The sequence below is a fragment of the Oncorhynchus gorbuscha genome, unplaced genomic scaffold (genome assembly GCF_021184085.1).
Source record: "Oncorhynchus gorbuscha isolate QuinsamMale2020 ecotype Even-year unplaced genomic scaffold, OgorEven_v1.0 Un_scaffold_645, whole genome shotgun sequence".
In the NCBI taxonomy this organism is placed as follows: domain Eukaryota; kingdom Metazoa; phylum Chordata; class Actinopteri; order Salmoniformes; family Salmonidae; genus Oncorhynchus; species Oncorhynchus gorbuscha.
This window is the reverse complement of record NW_025745751.1, coordinates 223,817-238,823: the sequence shown is the minus strand read 5'-3', so window position 1 is coordinate 238,823 and position 15,007 is coordinate 223,817. Positions and strand designations below refer to the sequence as shown.

Here is a 15,007-nt window from a genome sequence, read left to right as displayed (position 1 = left end):
ATTCTCATCTCATTAGACCAATTATGCCACGGTCTGTCTGGATAACCTGAGAGCCTGTTTCTTCATTAGAGAGGTGTGGGCCTGGTGTGGCTCACTGCTGTCCTCCCCTGACCAGCTGAGTGTCCCTGACCCTGGATGCTGGCAGACCTTGACCCTGGATGCTGGCAGACCCTGACCCTGGATGCTGGCAGACCCTGCCCATTGATGCTGGCAGACCCTGACCCTGGATGCTGGCAGACCCTGACCCTGGATGCTGGCAGACCCTGACCCTGGATGCTGGCAGACCCTGACCCTGGATGCTGGCAAACCTTGACCCTGGATGCTGGCAGACCCTGACCCTGGATGCTGGCAGACCCTGACCCTGGATGCTGGTAGACCCTGACCCTGGATGCTGGCAGACCTTGACCCTGGATGCTGGCAGACCCTGACCCTGGATGCTGGCAGACCCTGACCCTGGATGCTGGCAGACCCTGACCCTGGATGCTGGCAGACCCTGACCCTGGATGCTGGCAGACCCTGACCCTGGAAGCTGGTAGACCCTGACCCTGAATGCTGGCAGACCCTGACCCTGGATGCTGGCAGACCCTGACCCTGGATGCTGACAGACCCTGACCCTAGAAGCTGGCAGACCCGACCCTGCCGGGCCACACACAGAGAGGAGGTAGGGCGGGCGGCAGTGGAGGCTTAGTCAGCCAGGCCAGACAGACACATGCAGACACATGCAGCTCCTGGGTGAGTGCGAGACACATGGCCGTAGGGGGGTGCCATGCCAGCCCAGGCACGTAGGCATGCCAGTGTACTAACACACCATCACTTCAGGGACATCCAAATTATATGCACAGACTTATGTGCAAGTATGTACATGTAACCTAAGTAGTAAGTAAGTAAGCCTTGCATTGTGATTAGTGTAGACTACAGTGAGAGTACAGTGCCAGCCTCGTAACTCTCCATTGTGATTAGTGTAGGCTACAGTGAGAGTGCAGTGCCAGCCTAGTAACTCTCCATTGTGATTAGTGTAGGCTACAGTGAGAGTACAGTGCCAGCCTCGTAACTCTCCATTGTGATTAGTGTAGGCTACAGTGAGAGTGCAGTGCCAGCCTAGTAACTCTCCATTGTGATTAGTGTAGGCTACAGTGAGAGTGCAGTGCCAGCCTCGTAAATCTCCATTGTGATTAGTGTAGGCTACAGTGAGAGTGCAGTGCCAGCCTCGTAACTCTCCATTGTGATTAGTGTAGGCTACAGTGAGAGTGCAGTGCCAGCCTCGTAACTCTCCATTGTGATTAGTGTAGGCTACAGTGAGAGTACAGTGCCAGCCTCGTAACTCTCCATTGTGATTAGTGTAGGCTACAGTGAGAGTGTAGTGCCAGCCTCGTAACTCTCCATTGTGATTAGTGTAGGCTACAGTGAGAGTGTAGTGCCAGCCTCGTAACTCTCCATTGTGATTAGTGTAGGCTACAGTGAGAGTGTAGTGCCAGCCTCGTAACTCCATTGTAATCAGCGTATTTCATTTATGTTAATCATGAAACCAGAAAAATAAGGAGAGAGTGAACATTCGACCTAAAGGGGAAAAAAGCAAAACCCTCCCCACAATCTTACTCTCTCTGTGGGCAAGCAAGTGATGTGTAAAGGCTTTAGAAGTGCAGCGCTAGCGTTCGTTGTAATTATCTCAGTTTACAAACCAGCGCGTTACTAAGTGTGAAAAATCTGCAGGCAATTTGTGGTGGATGCGTGTTATGCTCACAGGCCCAGGGATGGCCGGGGAACCATCAGAGGGAGGCACGCAGGACACATTCCAGCCCCACGCAGGGTCGTCACCTCACAGTCATGCCACGCTGCTGCAGGGGCTAGTACTACCACCACCTCTCCTCAGCCCACTCCACAGTACCACTGACATCTATATCACACTGCACTACCACATAGTTGACTGGAGTACTCATGAGGCGGTGTTATATATCGAGGTATGGTTCCAATAGACTCCCCAGAAGATTTATCTTGAGCTTTAAAGAACAAATCAAGCCAAGGATCATTAAGCAAACAGCACCGGCCTGAATTAACATTAAAACATTTTGGTGTGACTTGAAGGCTTGAAACCTTTCTGAAAACATTGAGATCCAGGTGAACCCACTGATCTAAACCATTTTGTTTTTGTAATCATGTACAGAGATATCAAATTGATATTCTGCCTTTAGTTATAACACAGGCTGAAACTTGTTTCGTGTTCCAGAGAAACGATGGGATATTATTGACAGGGTGTGCAGGAAAATATACTAAACAAATTTAGCAGTACATGAGTATGTTTACATAGAGAACAATACCGATGATGGCTAATTATGTCATACTAGTGAGTAGACCCTTTAAAACAGGTGAGGCGCCTACTGTGCATAGGACAAGGCATATCACCACAAGGTCTGACTTCATGGCGGGACTGTAGTAGCACTTGAGGTTTCCACTTGAACCTCACCCCCCCCCCCTCCTCTTCTCCCCCTCTTCCCCCTAGCCCCACGCCGCTGTCTAGAAAGAATGTTTAGTTGAATAGGGAAACCACCGCCCTGCTTTCAGTGACGGTGCTGGCGGCACGCCGTGCTGTGACAGGCTGGCTGACTCTGCACCAGACAACATGTTTATCTCCTCAGAGAGCCGTCGACGGGCCGCAGCTACCCAGCCGCTGTCGGCCTCCATTAAGAAACACTGAACCTCTGGAGGACATGATTACACTAAAGGAAGGACTGTTTAGCGATCAGTTCTGGCGTTGTGAATTGAAATTGAAATATATTCATCACAGAAAATAACGTCCACAGTTCCATTCACCAATTAAATCTTAATTCATCTCCTTAAACCCTGGTAACAATCCATCAAACGATGGTCTGCGAGGCTAAAATATAAGGCTAATGACAATTTACTTGGCAGCTCACTGAATATGTCCGTCACAAGAAGCAATGTTGTTTTCAGAGATCTAAAGTCTTTTATTACTTGATAGGGCCTGATTTAATTCATAGCACATTGCCCACTGTTATCTCTATGGCCCAATTCACGTAGTTGGGAGAACATTAATTTGTATGAGCATTGTGACTCATTCCAGAGCTCAGAGATCTGAGCAACGTTCCGCAGTCTAAATAGAACCCACTACATGTCCTTTTGATTCAGAATCTCAACACTACATGTCCTTTTGATTCAGAATCTCAACACTACATGTCCTTTTGATTCAGAATCTCAACACTACATGTCCTTTTGATTCAGAATCTCAACACTACATGTCCTTTTGATTCAGAATCTCAACACTACATGTCCTTTTGATTCAGAATCTCAACACTACATGTCCTTTTGATTCAGAATCTCAACACTACATGTCCTTTTGATTCAGAATCTCAACACTACATGTCCTTTTGATTCAGAATCTCAACACTGCATGTCCTTTTGATTCAGAATCTCAACACTACATGTCCTTTTGATTCAGAATCTCAACACTACATGTCCTTTTGATTCAGAATCTCAACACTACATGAAAAGAGGGGTCTCACGTTCATGTGTTAACTTGCTGCTTAAATAAAGCTAAAGGGCTTTATTCCACTTTCAAACAGTGCAGGGTAAGAAATCAAAGGGATGTCTAGTAATTAAAAAACACATATGCCCCGAGAGTACAGTATGACGCATCATTACAGTCTCCGTCGTAACTACAGGCTTTATGGGAAACAAGCTAGTCATACCCAGGGACAGAAATGGCAAACCCATTGCTAGACAATTGTCCCTTTCACTCTCTACTACTATGACATCATCAGTAGTGCAGCCAGTGCGGCTGCAGCATTGTGACTCTGGGGTCCTCTCTGATTGAGCCAGACCTGTGAAATGATGTCTGTGGGGGCGGAGCCCACTTTGGACTGGGCGTATTTTGATTGGAGGGCAGGGAGAAGCCACCAGCAAATGGCTCGGTCTCCTTGTCTGTTTTGTGGTCCATTTGTCTTGAGGATATATTTTTGCCTATGCAGTAAATTAGAATTTAGTATTGCATTGTTGAGGTTACTAATGTGCTTTAGGGTTGGGAACAGTTAGCATTTTACAAGCCACTCTAAATTGCAAGCTGTACTGATTACATATAAATATAGACTGAGAAACATGTGAGGAGACAATCATGGCTTGAACAAAAAACTTGCATGTACAAACAGGGAAGCACACTACTCATGCAGAGTGTTGAATACTTTGTAATCAAAGAAATAAAGGGGCAATCTAGCACACAATCAAACTAGAGATTTATCCAGCTCTCCTGCCAACAGCCAGGGCCCTCCTCTTTCTGAACAAGGGATGCACTATTGACTAAATTTACCCCCCCCCTCCCTGTCTTTCTCCATCTCTCTTTTTTTTCTCTCTCTCTTCAGTCTTCCCTCTGCCAGTCGGTGAGGCGTGATGCCAACCCTTTCCACAGCCGGGCACACTGCCCTGTCCTTTATGCAAATGCTTTGCCACCATCCCAAACTCACAACCCCCACTGTCTCACCCTCCATGTCTGTGCCCTTCTCTCCCCCCTGTCTCTATTTTTCTATCTCTCTACCATTCTCTCTCACATGAGGAAACTGAGAACCAGCTATTAGAGTCTTGCTTCCGAGTCCTCCATGAGGCCTGCTGATCTGCAGTCAGTCACACCTGCACGGTTCTTGAGTAAGGCCAAAACACCCTGTACTTTGTTTTACTACTGCTACTGAGGGCAAATTACACAAATGGGGGTATGTTTAATAGAGGTGCGGCTCATGGACACTCCTGTAGGTGTGTCTGCAATAGGTCTGATAAAGGACTGCCTCTGCTAAGACAGAGAAAAAGTGTGTGTGTGAGAGAGGTTAAAAGGGAGAGAGAGAGAGAGAGAGAGAGAGAGAGAGAGAGAGAGAGAGAGAGAGAGAGAGAGAGAGAGAGAGAGAGAGAGATGAGGGAGAGAGAGAGAGAGAGAGCATGAGGGAGAGAGAGAGAGAGAGAGAGAGAGAGAGAGAGAGAGAGAGAGAGAGAGAGAGAGAGAGAGAGAGAGAGAGAGAGAGAGAGCATGAGGGAGAGAAGAGTTGAAAATGATTCATGTGATGATATTAAATAAAGCCGCTTCACATAACCCACAGGTACCATTATCTAGCAGTCATTGACGTGATAATGACTCAATTCCCTTTCATCATCCAGGGGAAAGTATGGAAGGTATTTTAATAGACAAGACAGGTACTTGTTTGTTTCTTGTTTCATAGATGTAAAACAATAAATAAAATAATGTTCTCTTTGAGATTCGAGAAAGTGAATTAATGCGATTTACATTCAGGCATTCCTCTGCTGCCGTCCCCTCTAGGGCGGAAGAACGTTGAGGATGGCGACAATGAGGGCCGGGGTCCACACACGCCGGACACAGCCACACACAGGCCGGACACAGCCACACACACGCCGGACACAGCCACACACACGCCGGACACAGCCACACACAGGCCAGACACAGCCACACACAGGCCAGACACAGCCACACACACGCCGGACACAGCCACACACACGCCGGACACAGCCACACACAGGCCGGACACAGCCACACACAGGCCGGACACAGCCACACACACGCCGGACACAGCCACACACAGGCCGGACACAGCCACACACAGGCCGGACACAGCCACACACACGCCGGACACAGCCACACACAGGCCGGAAAACATCCACACACACGCCGGACACAGCCACACAGGCCGGAAAACATCCACACACACGCCGGACACAGCCACACACACACCGGACACAGCCACACACAGGTCGGACACATCCACACACACGCCGGACACAGCCACACACAGGCCGGAAACATCCACACACATGCCGGACACAGCCACACACACGCCGGACACAGCCCCACACACGCCGGACACAGCCACACACACGCCGGACACAGCCACACACAGCACAGGAAAGCAACTCAGGCTAAACACAAACACTCACAGAGACACACCACTGTCTGATCTCCTTGTGTGGCATGTTCATAGAGTAGAGTGGACTGTATAGGCGCTAACTGTATCAGAGCATACCCCATATATTTACATGAACCAACTGACAACAAAGAAAACTTACACTTAAAAGCTACTGTTACCAAACTGAATTTGTGTGGGGCTGAACTAATAAACAGATTAATTGTATTCATGCCAAAGTCAACCAAAGAAATCCTCATAAAGTGAAGATCATGACTCATTTATTCTGTGTTTATAAGCCTGTGCCACATAATAGAAGGAAAAGCCCCAGATAACCAAATGCAGATACTTCTTTAAGCAGACTGAGTTAGCAATAAACATTGAGAAAAAAGGCTATCCAATAGTAAACTTGCATTGTTTCATACAATGGCAGCTCTGATTTTCTGAGTCTACATAAACAAATAAATAAAACCAATGAAATAGGAGGTGGGTGATGTTCTGGGGAGTGAGAGACATGAACACTGTTTTCCTATTGGTAAACGCTACTGCCCACGTCCCTTTCCCTTCTTCCTGTAGAGACTTCCTTGTGTTCAATTACTGTAATAACGTTTCAGCAACCTTCCAGTGGTAGTACATGGTGGAGGTGATGAAAAACTAAGAGGGAACAATGTTTTATTTTTTCCCTTGCCTGCTGTACAGAAACGTTGCACCTGAAAGACATGTTAGTTCTGTGTGCCTTTACAGTATCTGTCTGCCGGTATCAACAAGAGCATGACAACAGTGATATCCTGATTAGTCTCCAGCTCCAACACATTATGGGCATAGGACAAGAGGTCAGATATGTTCAAATGACCTCAATCAAAACCCCAACTAGTTTTACTAGGCGTAATGCAGAAAGTGCTCCTCATTCTCATAAGAGATCACGGAGCAGACTCCAAGTAAAACAAAGCTTTTATACTCCGATATCATGATAGTTTGTAATTAAACTATTAAACTCAACCCAATCCTAGACCAATGAAAAACAGACCGTCTGTGTGGTGGAGGGAAATGAATGAGGCCTTTTCTTTCAGAGTGGAGATCAGAAGCCCTAACTCTGGGATTTTGTGCTGTTGCCTTTCTCCCCCTGGAGGGAGTAATTAGGTTATGGAAGACAACTGCAGCATTGTTTTAACAGTGGAGGGTTTGTACCGGCCAAAGTCCCACCAGCGACATGCTTCTCTCTCTCACAACAACAAAAAAAAAGTCAAATGGTTCGGAGAAGGCAAACTTCTTTCTGGGGGCTGTTTTTTGGTTGGAGTTGGGTTGTTTGTGCAGCGCCACTGTTAGGGAGGGTATCCCATGTATCCACTGACTTGGCAACAGAAACAGTTCCTAACTAGAGTAATATGGTTATGATCCATTCACATTCCTTCCTGTCCCCTAGGAAATACAATACGCTTATATTGTCTGTTTTAATCACACTCCGCTTCCAAGGAGAGAACACAACCAGCCATGGCTATAAAGAGTCTTTCCCAAATATACATAGAGCTCAGTTACAGTAAATATGCACCGCGTTGATTGATGGGGGGAAGAAAATCGAACAAATCACATTAGAATTAGAATTGCTTGGAGCGCTAACCAAACTACTGTATTGCCCAAACACAGACTCTCTTCTCCTTGACTGTTTTCGCTTGGAGCAGTTGCTGCTGCAAATGTTGTAGATTTTAAAGATGGATGCACATTGCCCTTGAATGCTCACTGAAACATCTCATTTAAATCCCTCAGGCTCAAACATGTCCTATGCAATTGTAACGGCTTTAAGGACGTGCCGTAAGCTCACTCCACGGCTAGCTTGAAATGTCACGGAAGGAGCCATTCAATTGGAACCTTTTGAGTGGCTCAACCCTTTGGAGCATTGTCAATGGCGGTCACATGTGTTGTGAAGCAGAGGATCACTGGTTCGAACCCAGTACGGGGCAGCGGAGGAAGCTAGGCTGTTACACAGTCAAACACACACACAGCTAACTCAAGCACATCCTACAGAGCAGATCAACTACAGACATGTCTTTTGGTCAGGAGCTCTTCCATCTAGGCTGAAGATGATGGGGCAAAAAAGTATTTAGTCAGCCACCAATTGTGCAAGTTCTCCCACTTAAAAAGATGAGAGAGGCCTGTAATTTTCATCATAGGTACACTTCAACTATGACAGACAAAATAAGAAAAAAAATCCAGAAAATCACATTGTAGGATTTTTAATGAATTTATTTGCAAATTATGGTGGAAAATAAGTAAAATAAGTATTATTTTTTTTACCCCTTTTTCTCCCCAATTTCATAGTGTCCAATTGTTTTAGTAGCTACTATCTTGTCTCATCACCCCAACTCCCCGTACGGGCTCGGGAGAGACGAAGGTTGAAAGTCATGCGTCTTCCAATACACAACCCAACCAAGCCGCGCTGCTTCTTAACACAGCGTCCAACACGGAAACACCGTGCACCTGGCAACCTTGGTTAGCGCACACTGCGCCCGGCCCGCCAGAGGAGTCGCTGGCGCACGATGAGACAAGGATTTCCCTACCAGCCAAACCCTCCCTAACCCTGATTACGCTAGGCCAATTGTGCATCGCCCCGCGGACCTCCCGGTCTCGGCCGGTTACGACAGAGCCTGGGCCCGAACCCAGAGTCTCTGGTGGCGCAGCTGGCGCTGCAGTACAGCACCCTTAACCACTGCGCCATCCGGGAGGCCCCTGAACATAAATCTTTAACTTAAAACCCCACTATAATGTAGACCTCTGCAACCGCGTAAGCCATTCCTACTCACATTTATCATACATTTTAGTAGCATGACCAGGACATACAGGGAATTGCGGTCCCCACAAGAGTCCTAACTCCAAGTCGGGAACTATCCTTATTTGGGTAATGGAAAAGACATGACATGACAAATGAAAACAAACGTGTAGGGATTTGATGTAGATATTCAACACTATTGGATGGTCCATCATGTCTAGACTTGACAGTCCCCATAATATGCTGCAGATGGCAAAAAGTAACTTAACTGATGACGATAATGATATGTGTTTGGGTTATACAAGGTTATTCTCAAGACATCCTGTGCCAAAAAGAGTGACATAAACTTGACCTCCTTAGACAGGAGTTGTAGTTTTGTCCTCATTCTCTTTTTAACAAAGCACAAAAAAACGAGACCATGACAAAAGCACATTGTTTCTCCATTCAGATCGTGAGAGGTCACATGAGAAAGTGCTTTAAAATAAATTATACCTCAAACAAGCAGACGTCTTATTAAGTATGGGAACGGGCTGATCAAGGAGCAAAGCAACGCTGGTGTTCTAAACTCCTGCATATGCTTGAAGGAGAAGCTTTTTCCCACTTTGTGAAAACATTGTTCGAGTTGGGACACAGTTCCTTGAGCTACAACAGTGATGTCATGAAGTCCCCCATTGAACCTGGTGAGTGGTGACATATGTAGGCTTGACCTTGTTTTTCTTCATGCAGTGTTGTTACATACAATCTGTATTTTTGACAAAAATAAACTTTATGTGATGTGATTGTCTGGCCGTAGCCCACTTAACGTAAACCTTAAACTATTGCATTTTTTATTTTATTTTTTCACTGAAGGGGGTAACATTTTCCACTCACATTGAAAAGTTTCCATGTCAAAAGCAACACTCTGGCTCAAAGTCATTTACAAAACCCCAAAAGTGAAGTTCAATTCAGAGTACTGTGGATACCTTTTCCACATAGAGGAGTAGCAGCAGTTATTTGTTTTCGACTACTACCAAGGGCCCTGACCTGCTCTCCACACTACTCTCAGTATGTCCTACAGCCACAGCCAGCAGAACCTCACAAGAATCTCAGGACACACACACACGCTTTCTGTGTTTGCTCATAGCTGCTAGTCCTCCTCAGAGTTCATGTAAGGTAAGGATATGTTATATTATGCGTATAGATTTTCCACCACTGGCCAGGGCCCAACTTCCTGCTCTGAGGAGAGCTGCAGTGCTTTGTTCCCAGGGTGACAGCAATTCCTCGCTGGACCAGGTGGCCAAACAGCACAGACAGAGTGACAGAGAGAGCTAGAAAGAAAGAAAGAAAGAAAGAAAGAAAGAAAGAAAGAAAGAAAGAAAGAAAGAAAGAAAGAAAGAAAGAAAGAAAGAAAGAAAGAAAGAAAGAAAGAAAGAAAGAAAGAAACTGAGACCTACAGATGTGCAGCCATGCCAGCCTAAGATACTGATATTGTTGTTTATGATCCCCCGTCTCTCTAACTTTTTTTCCTTTTAACTTGTGTTTTTTTGCAGCTCTTGAAATAAGGTTACAAGCCCTTTTGTTACAGCTTTACTTGAGAGGGGTTGTTAGCATCCAAACGTCAATGCTCCTCCACCCGCCCCGAAGACAGGAAAGCTCCTTTCCTCCAAGTTTAACCCATTAAATGCTCCATTTAACCCGATGAAGATCATTCTCATTCCTGATTAAAATATGTCAGCAAAACATATTGTTTACTCCGATGTAACATTTTCATCTTTAAGTGATCATTTTCAGATTGGTAATCTTATTGAGGATCGGAGTAATCAGGTTCCAACTCACGGCTGCATTCATCACACCCTAGGCTAGAAAAAAACGAAACCAATTCTATTTCAACACACAAACTCAATGAGGTTTTACAAACAGCAAACAAGATTAAAGTAGTGTCATTAATTGAGCCAAAACCCACAAATCAACTTTCACCTTGATTCACCTGCTCATCAGAAAGAGTTGCAAAATGGCAACATTACACGAGAACAATGTGACGTCTTCACTTTACAACTACCCTAACCTAAATGACCCCCCCCCCCCCCCCAACCACCACCACTCCCCCCATTGGTTGTTGTGAGATGAGGTATTTTGCAGTTGTCCGCTAATGTACATAATTGTCTCTTCAGCCACAGCCAGGTGCAGGGAGAAGTGCTAATGCAGTATGTTTCCACAGTCACATTTGGGGGAGGTTAGGGAGTGAAGTGCCATATGGGTTAGGAGTCAGTCGAGGAGCTGGCACACATGGTACGCTGGCAACACAACAGCCCCCCTCCACCCCACCAACACCACCTCCCCAATCATCACTCTGGTCTAGTGGTGCTGGCCGAGATTTTGACGGACGAGAATGCACACCTGCGCCTCGTGCTTAAGTGTGTACAGGTGTGGGAAGTGTTTGAACGTGTGTGTTTGCCGGTGTATGTGTCCATTAATGCATAATGCATAAAGCCTGAGAGGGTTTGAATGTGCATGTACGTGTGTCTGTTTTCACTCACATACTGTGTGTGTTTTGGATGGGTGTGTTAAAATAGATGTGGAGATATTACCGATTTATAGGTAAGTTTGCGATATATTTGTGTGAGCTTGTGCATGCTTGTTTATGAGTGTGTTTGTGTCTGGTAGGGAGAGAGAGAGAGAGAGAGAGAGAGAGAGAGAGAGAGAGAGAGAGAGAGAGAGAGAGAGAGAGAGAGAGAGAGAGAGAGAGAGAGAGAGAGAGAGAGAGAGAGAGAGAGAGGGACGCAGAGGGGTAGATAGAGCTCAGATTTCATACAGATGAATCCAGCAGAAATGTAATGAGGGGTCTATATATTTAGATCAGTGAGAGTTGAGGTCAGAGACCAGACTGCTGTCCCCACCTCCATAACAAACAACAGGCCCCTACTGTAGTGACCTTCAGTGAGGTGTCAATGAGCAGCAGCAGCTCTCTGCTGCTGACCTGTGACATGCCAAAACAATGGGTCTTCATGCTTTTTCTCATATTACCAATCACACACTTTTTGTGAAGTTTATGCTCCGTGTGAGAGAAACAAATCCGAAACATTTTGAGGTATTTGATATTAAAAGCACATCCACCTGCTTCTATAAATCACTTATAAATCAAATACAACACCACTACTGATAGACTTGGGACACAGGAGTCTACATTTGTCACGCCTTGGTTATTGTATTTTGTGTTTTTGGTATATGTTTGGGTAGGCCAGGGTGTGACATGGGTTTATATGTTGTGTTTCGTATTGGGGTTTGTATTAATTGGGATTGTGTATGATTAGGGGTGTGTCTAGTTAGGCTTGGCTGCCTGAGGCGATTCTCAATTGGAGTCAGCTGCTTATCGTTGTCTCTGATTGGGAACCGTATTTAGGTAGCCTGAGTTCGCGTTGTATTTTGTGGGTGTTTGTTCCTGTGTTAGTGTTGTCGTCACCAGATAGGCTGTAATAGGTTTTCGTTTCGTTTGTTGTTTTCATATACAGTTATTTCATGTACCGCGATTATTTTCATTAAAGTCATGAGTAACCTACACGCTGCATTTCGGTCTGACTCTCTTCATTCAACAGACGAACGACGTTACAACATTTCTGTCTAGAACAGTCTCCCTCAGTGTTATTAAGCTCCAGACAATCCCCTCAATTCTGAATTGTGTGGCACTTTGCAATTCAAACTGCCATTACACCCCACTACAAACCTAGTAGTGTGACAGAGTGCTAGTGGGTGAGGTCTGCCTATCTCACCGATGCCCTCTGAGATAGGGCCCATCGGGCAAAAACACTAGGACTTATCATCTCCCCCACACTAACACTCCACAGGGGATGGGTAGAGAACAGAGAGAATGTTGCATGGTGAGAAATAAATGGCAAAGTAAATAAGAACAACATACTGTAGACCTTTTCAACTGTCAAAATAACAACGCGTTCTAGCCACCACACCAAGGCATGAATATCTCTGCAAACCCAAGCTGCCACGCCCTCTCTTACACAAATACCACCAACCTCACCATATCCTCTCACTCCCAGAAAACTAGTTGTCAGACAGTCAGTGGTCTAAATGTTAGATAATAGGTGATAATAGGTGCTCCACTCTTTAGATTCATGACTAATCATGGAAAGCACATACTGTACCAACGTGTCAGTCCATCCCATGCAGCTGCCTTATTGCCCACAGCTACGACAGAGCTGGGATCCTTCCCTCTGTTGATTTGTAGGGGAAAGCCACATTTTCACTTGAGCCCCTTCTCTCTCCCATATTGTACAGAAGTATTTGTGTGTGCCTATGTATATTCTAGCTCAATTATGTGATTTGCGCTTGTGTGTGTGTGTGTGTTCTGTAGCCATGGCAACAGCACAACATATCAGCGACCACAGAACCGCACTGGGGCTGAAGGCATTGCCAGGGTTCTGCCAAAGAATAATCCATTCCAGGGTTGACATGAGCGAAGGGAAAGGCAGGAGGGTGGAGACGGCAGTGTGGCGCATGCATGCGCGCGCGCGCGCACACACACACACACACACACACACACACACTCTCTCTGCACACACACTGGATATCCTCCTATTCTTCTTGGCTGGAGACTCCCATGGCAATAGCAATAGGAATCCATTCTCCACGGATGCTAGGACAGCTGTGCAGATACTGAATGAGACTCAGTTGGTTTGGGCTTTTCTGCATGCAGCTTGAGATAAAAACTACATGGTACTTAATTCAAATCTATATTCCCTCTTGCCAAAATACATCCAATTCATCCAGTCTTTGTCTTCCCCATCACACAGTGTACTGAATTCTACATAAAATAGACAGACATGTTTTGGAGATACAGCAGTGGACAACATGGACTTACAAAGTCTGATGGAAAATGTTCCAAAAACATTTATCAACAAAACCTTGATATGTCCTGTAAATATTCTTGATATGTTCATTAAATGTTAACAAGTCGGGGCATCCAAAGGTCCAGGACACAGTACCTCCTCCCTGAGGAATAGATAACAGCACCAGCCACCAGCCAGCCCATATCTGTGATTACAGAGACCAGGGCTTTGCCACCTCATTGTTTATGGCTGTTTGAATTTGCCAACTCCACCACCTACCAACCAACCACCAAAGGAGACTTGAGGCCGCCGGTGGTGGTGGTGGCCTGGTAGGAATGAATAAGTAAAGGGAACTTCTGGCATTCTGGCCTGCCGGTGTCCCCATTACATGATGGGGAAAAGAGCCACCCGCTGCCACGAGACACCTACAGGGCCAATAGGGAACTCCGGTTTCACCGTAACTCCAACCTTCAACTAGGGATAGAGGAGGAGAACATAATAAAGTTCACATGTCCATTAAATTCATTACTGACTTGGGCTGGCTGGAACACATGGGTTATTTTTCTACTGGCTCACGCCAATGGCTATATTCCACACCAATCAGAAAAGCACTATCAGACTACATACATTCATTGCATCCTTCTGATTGGCTTTACTGCAGGGCAGGGGGCTTGCTCTCCGCACAACTGAACTCAAGCACAGTAATATTATAATTCAATATGTCCGCCATATAAATTCTATAAAAGGCATGAAAGCCTAATTTTCTTCCCACTGCAATTCTGTGTTTTGGAGCACTACACTTTGGGTATGTGTTTTTGCCCCATAGATTAACCACAATCAGTGCTGTCCGAATGCCTCTTGAAAATCAGTATAAAACATAATTGCCATTCAGCCTAAAAACTGTGGATCCTGTAACACAGGCTAATCCAGTGATAACCACACAGCTGCCTAATCGCATTCAGACATAGGACGGAAGGTTCTGGCGTGTGTGTGTGTGTGTGTGTGTGTGTGTGTGTGTGTGTGTGTGTGTGTGTGTGTGTGTGTGTGTGTGTGTGTGTGTGTGTGTGTGTGTGTGTGTGTGTGTGTGTGTGTGTGTGTGTGTGTGTGTGTGTGTGTGTGTGTGTGTGTGTGTGTGTGTGTCTTTAATTCAAAAAATCAAAAATGTCTGTTTATTCAGACTGTGGTTCCATCAGATTTTAATCCCCTGAACAGCTGTTCCAATTCATTTTCCAGGCCTGCGGAGAGAGAGGGGAGAGGACAGGAGGAGGGGGGAGAGGAGGAGAGGTTAGAGTAGCGGAGGGGTGAGGAGAGGTTGGAAGGAGAGGGGTGAGGAGAGGTGGAGGGACTGGAGGAGGGGAGAGGAGAGGAGGGGTATGGGTGAGGAGAGGTTGTAAGGAGAGGGGTGAGGAGAGGAGGAGTGGAGGAGGGGAGAGTGGAGGAGGGGAGGGGAGAAGAGGAGGGGTATGGGTGAGGAGAGGTTGTAAGGAGAGGGGTGAGGAGAGGAGGAGGGGGGAGTG

The 15,007-nt window shown here is 46.0% G+C and overlaps 1 protein-coding gene across 12 annotated transcripts in view; it reads right to left on the bottom strand.

Moving 5' to 3' along the window:
• LOC124019626 (nuclear factor 1 X-type-like) overlaps window positions 1-15,007 on the bottom strand; it is a 150,907-nt gene that overhangs the window by 110,925 nt on the left and 24,975 nt on the right. The gene's annotated exons all lie outside the window — the stretch shown is intronic.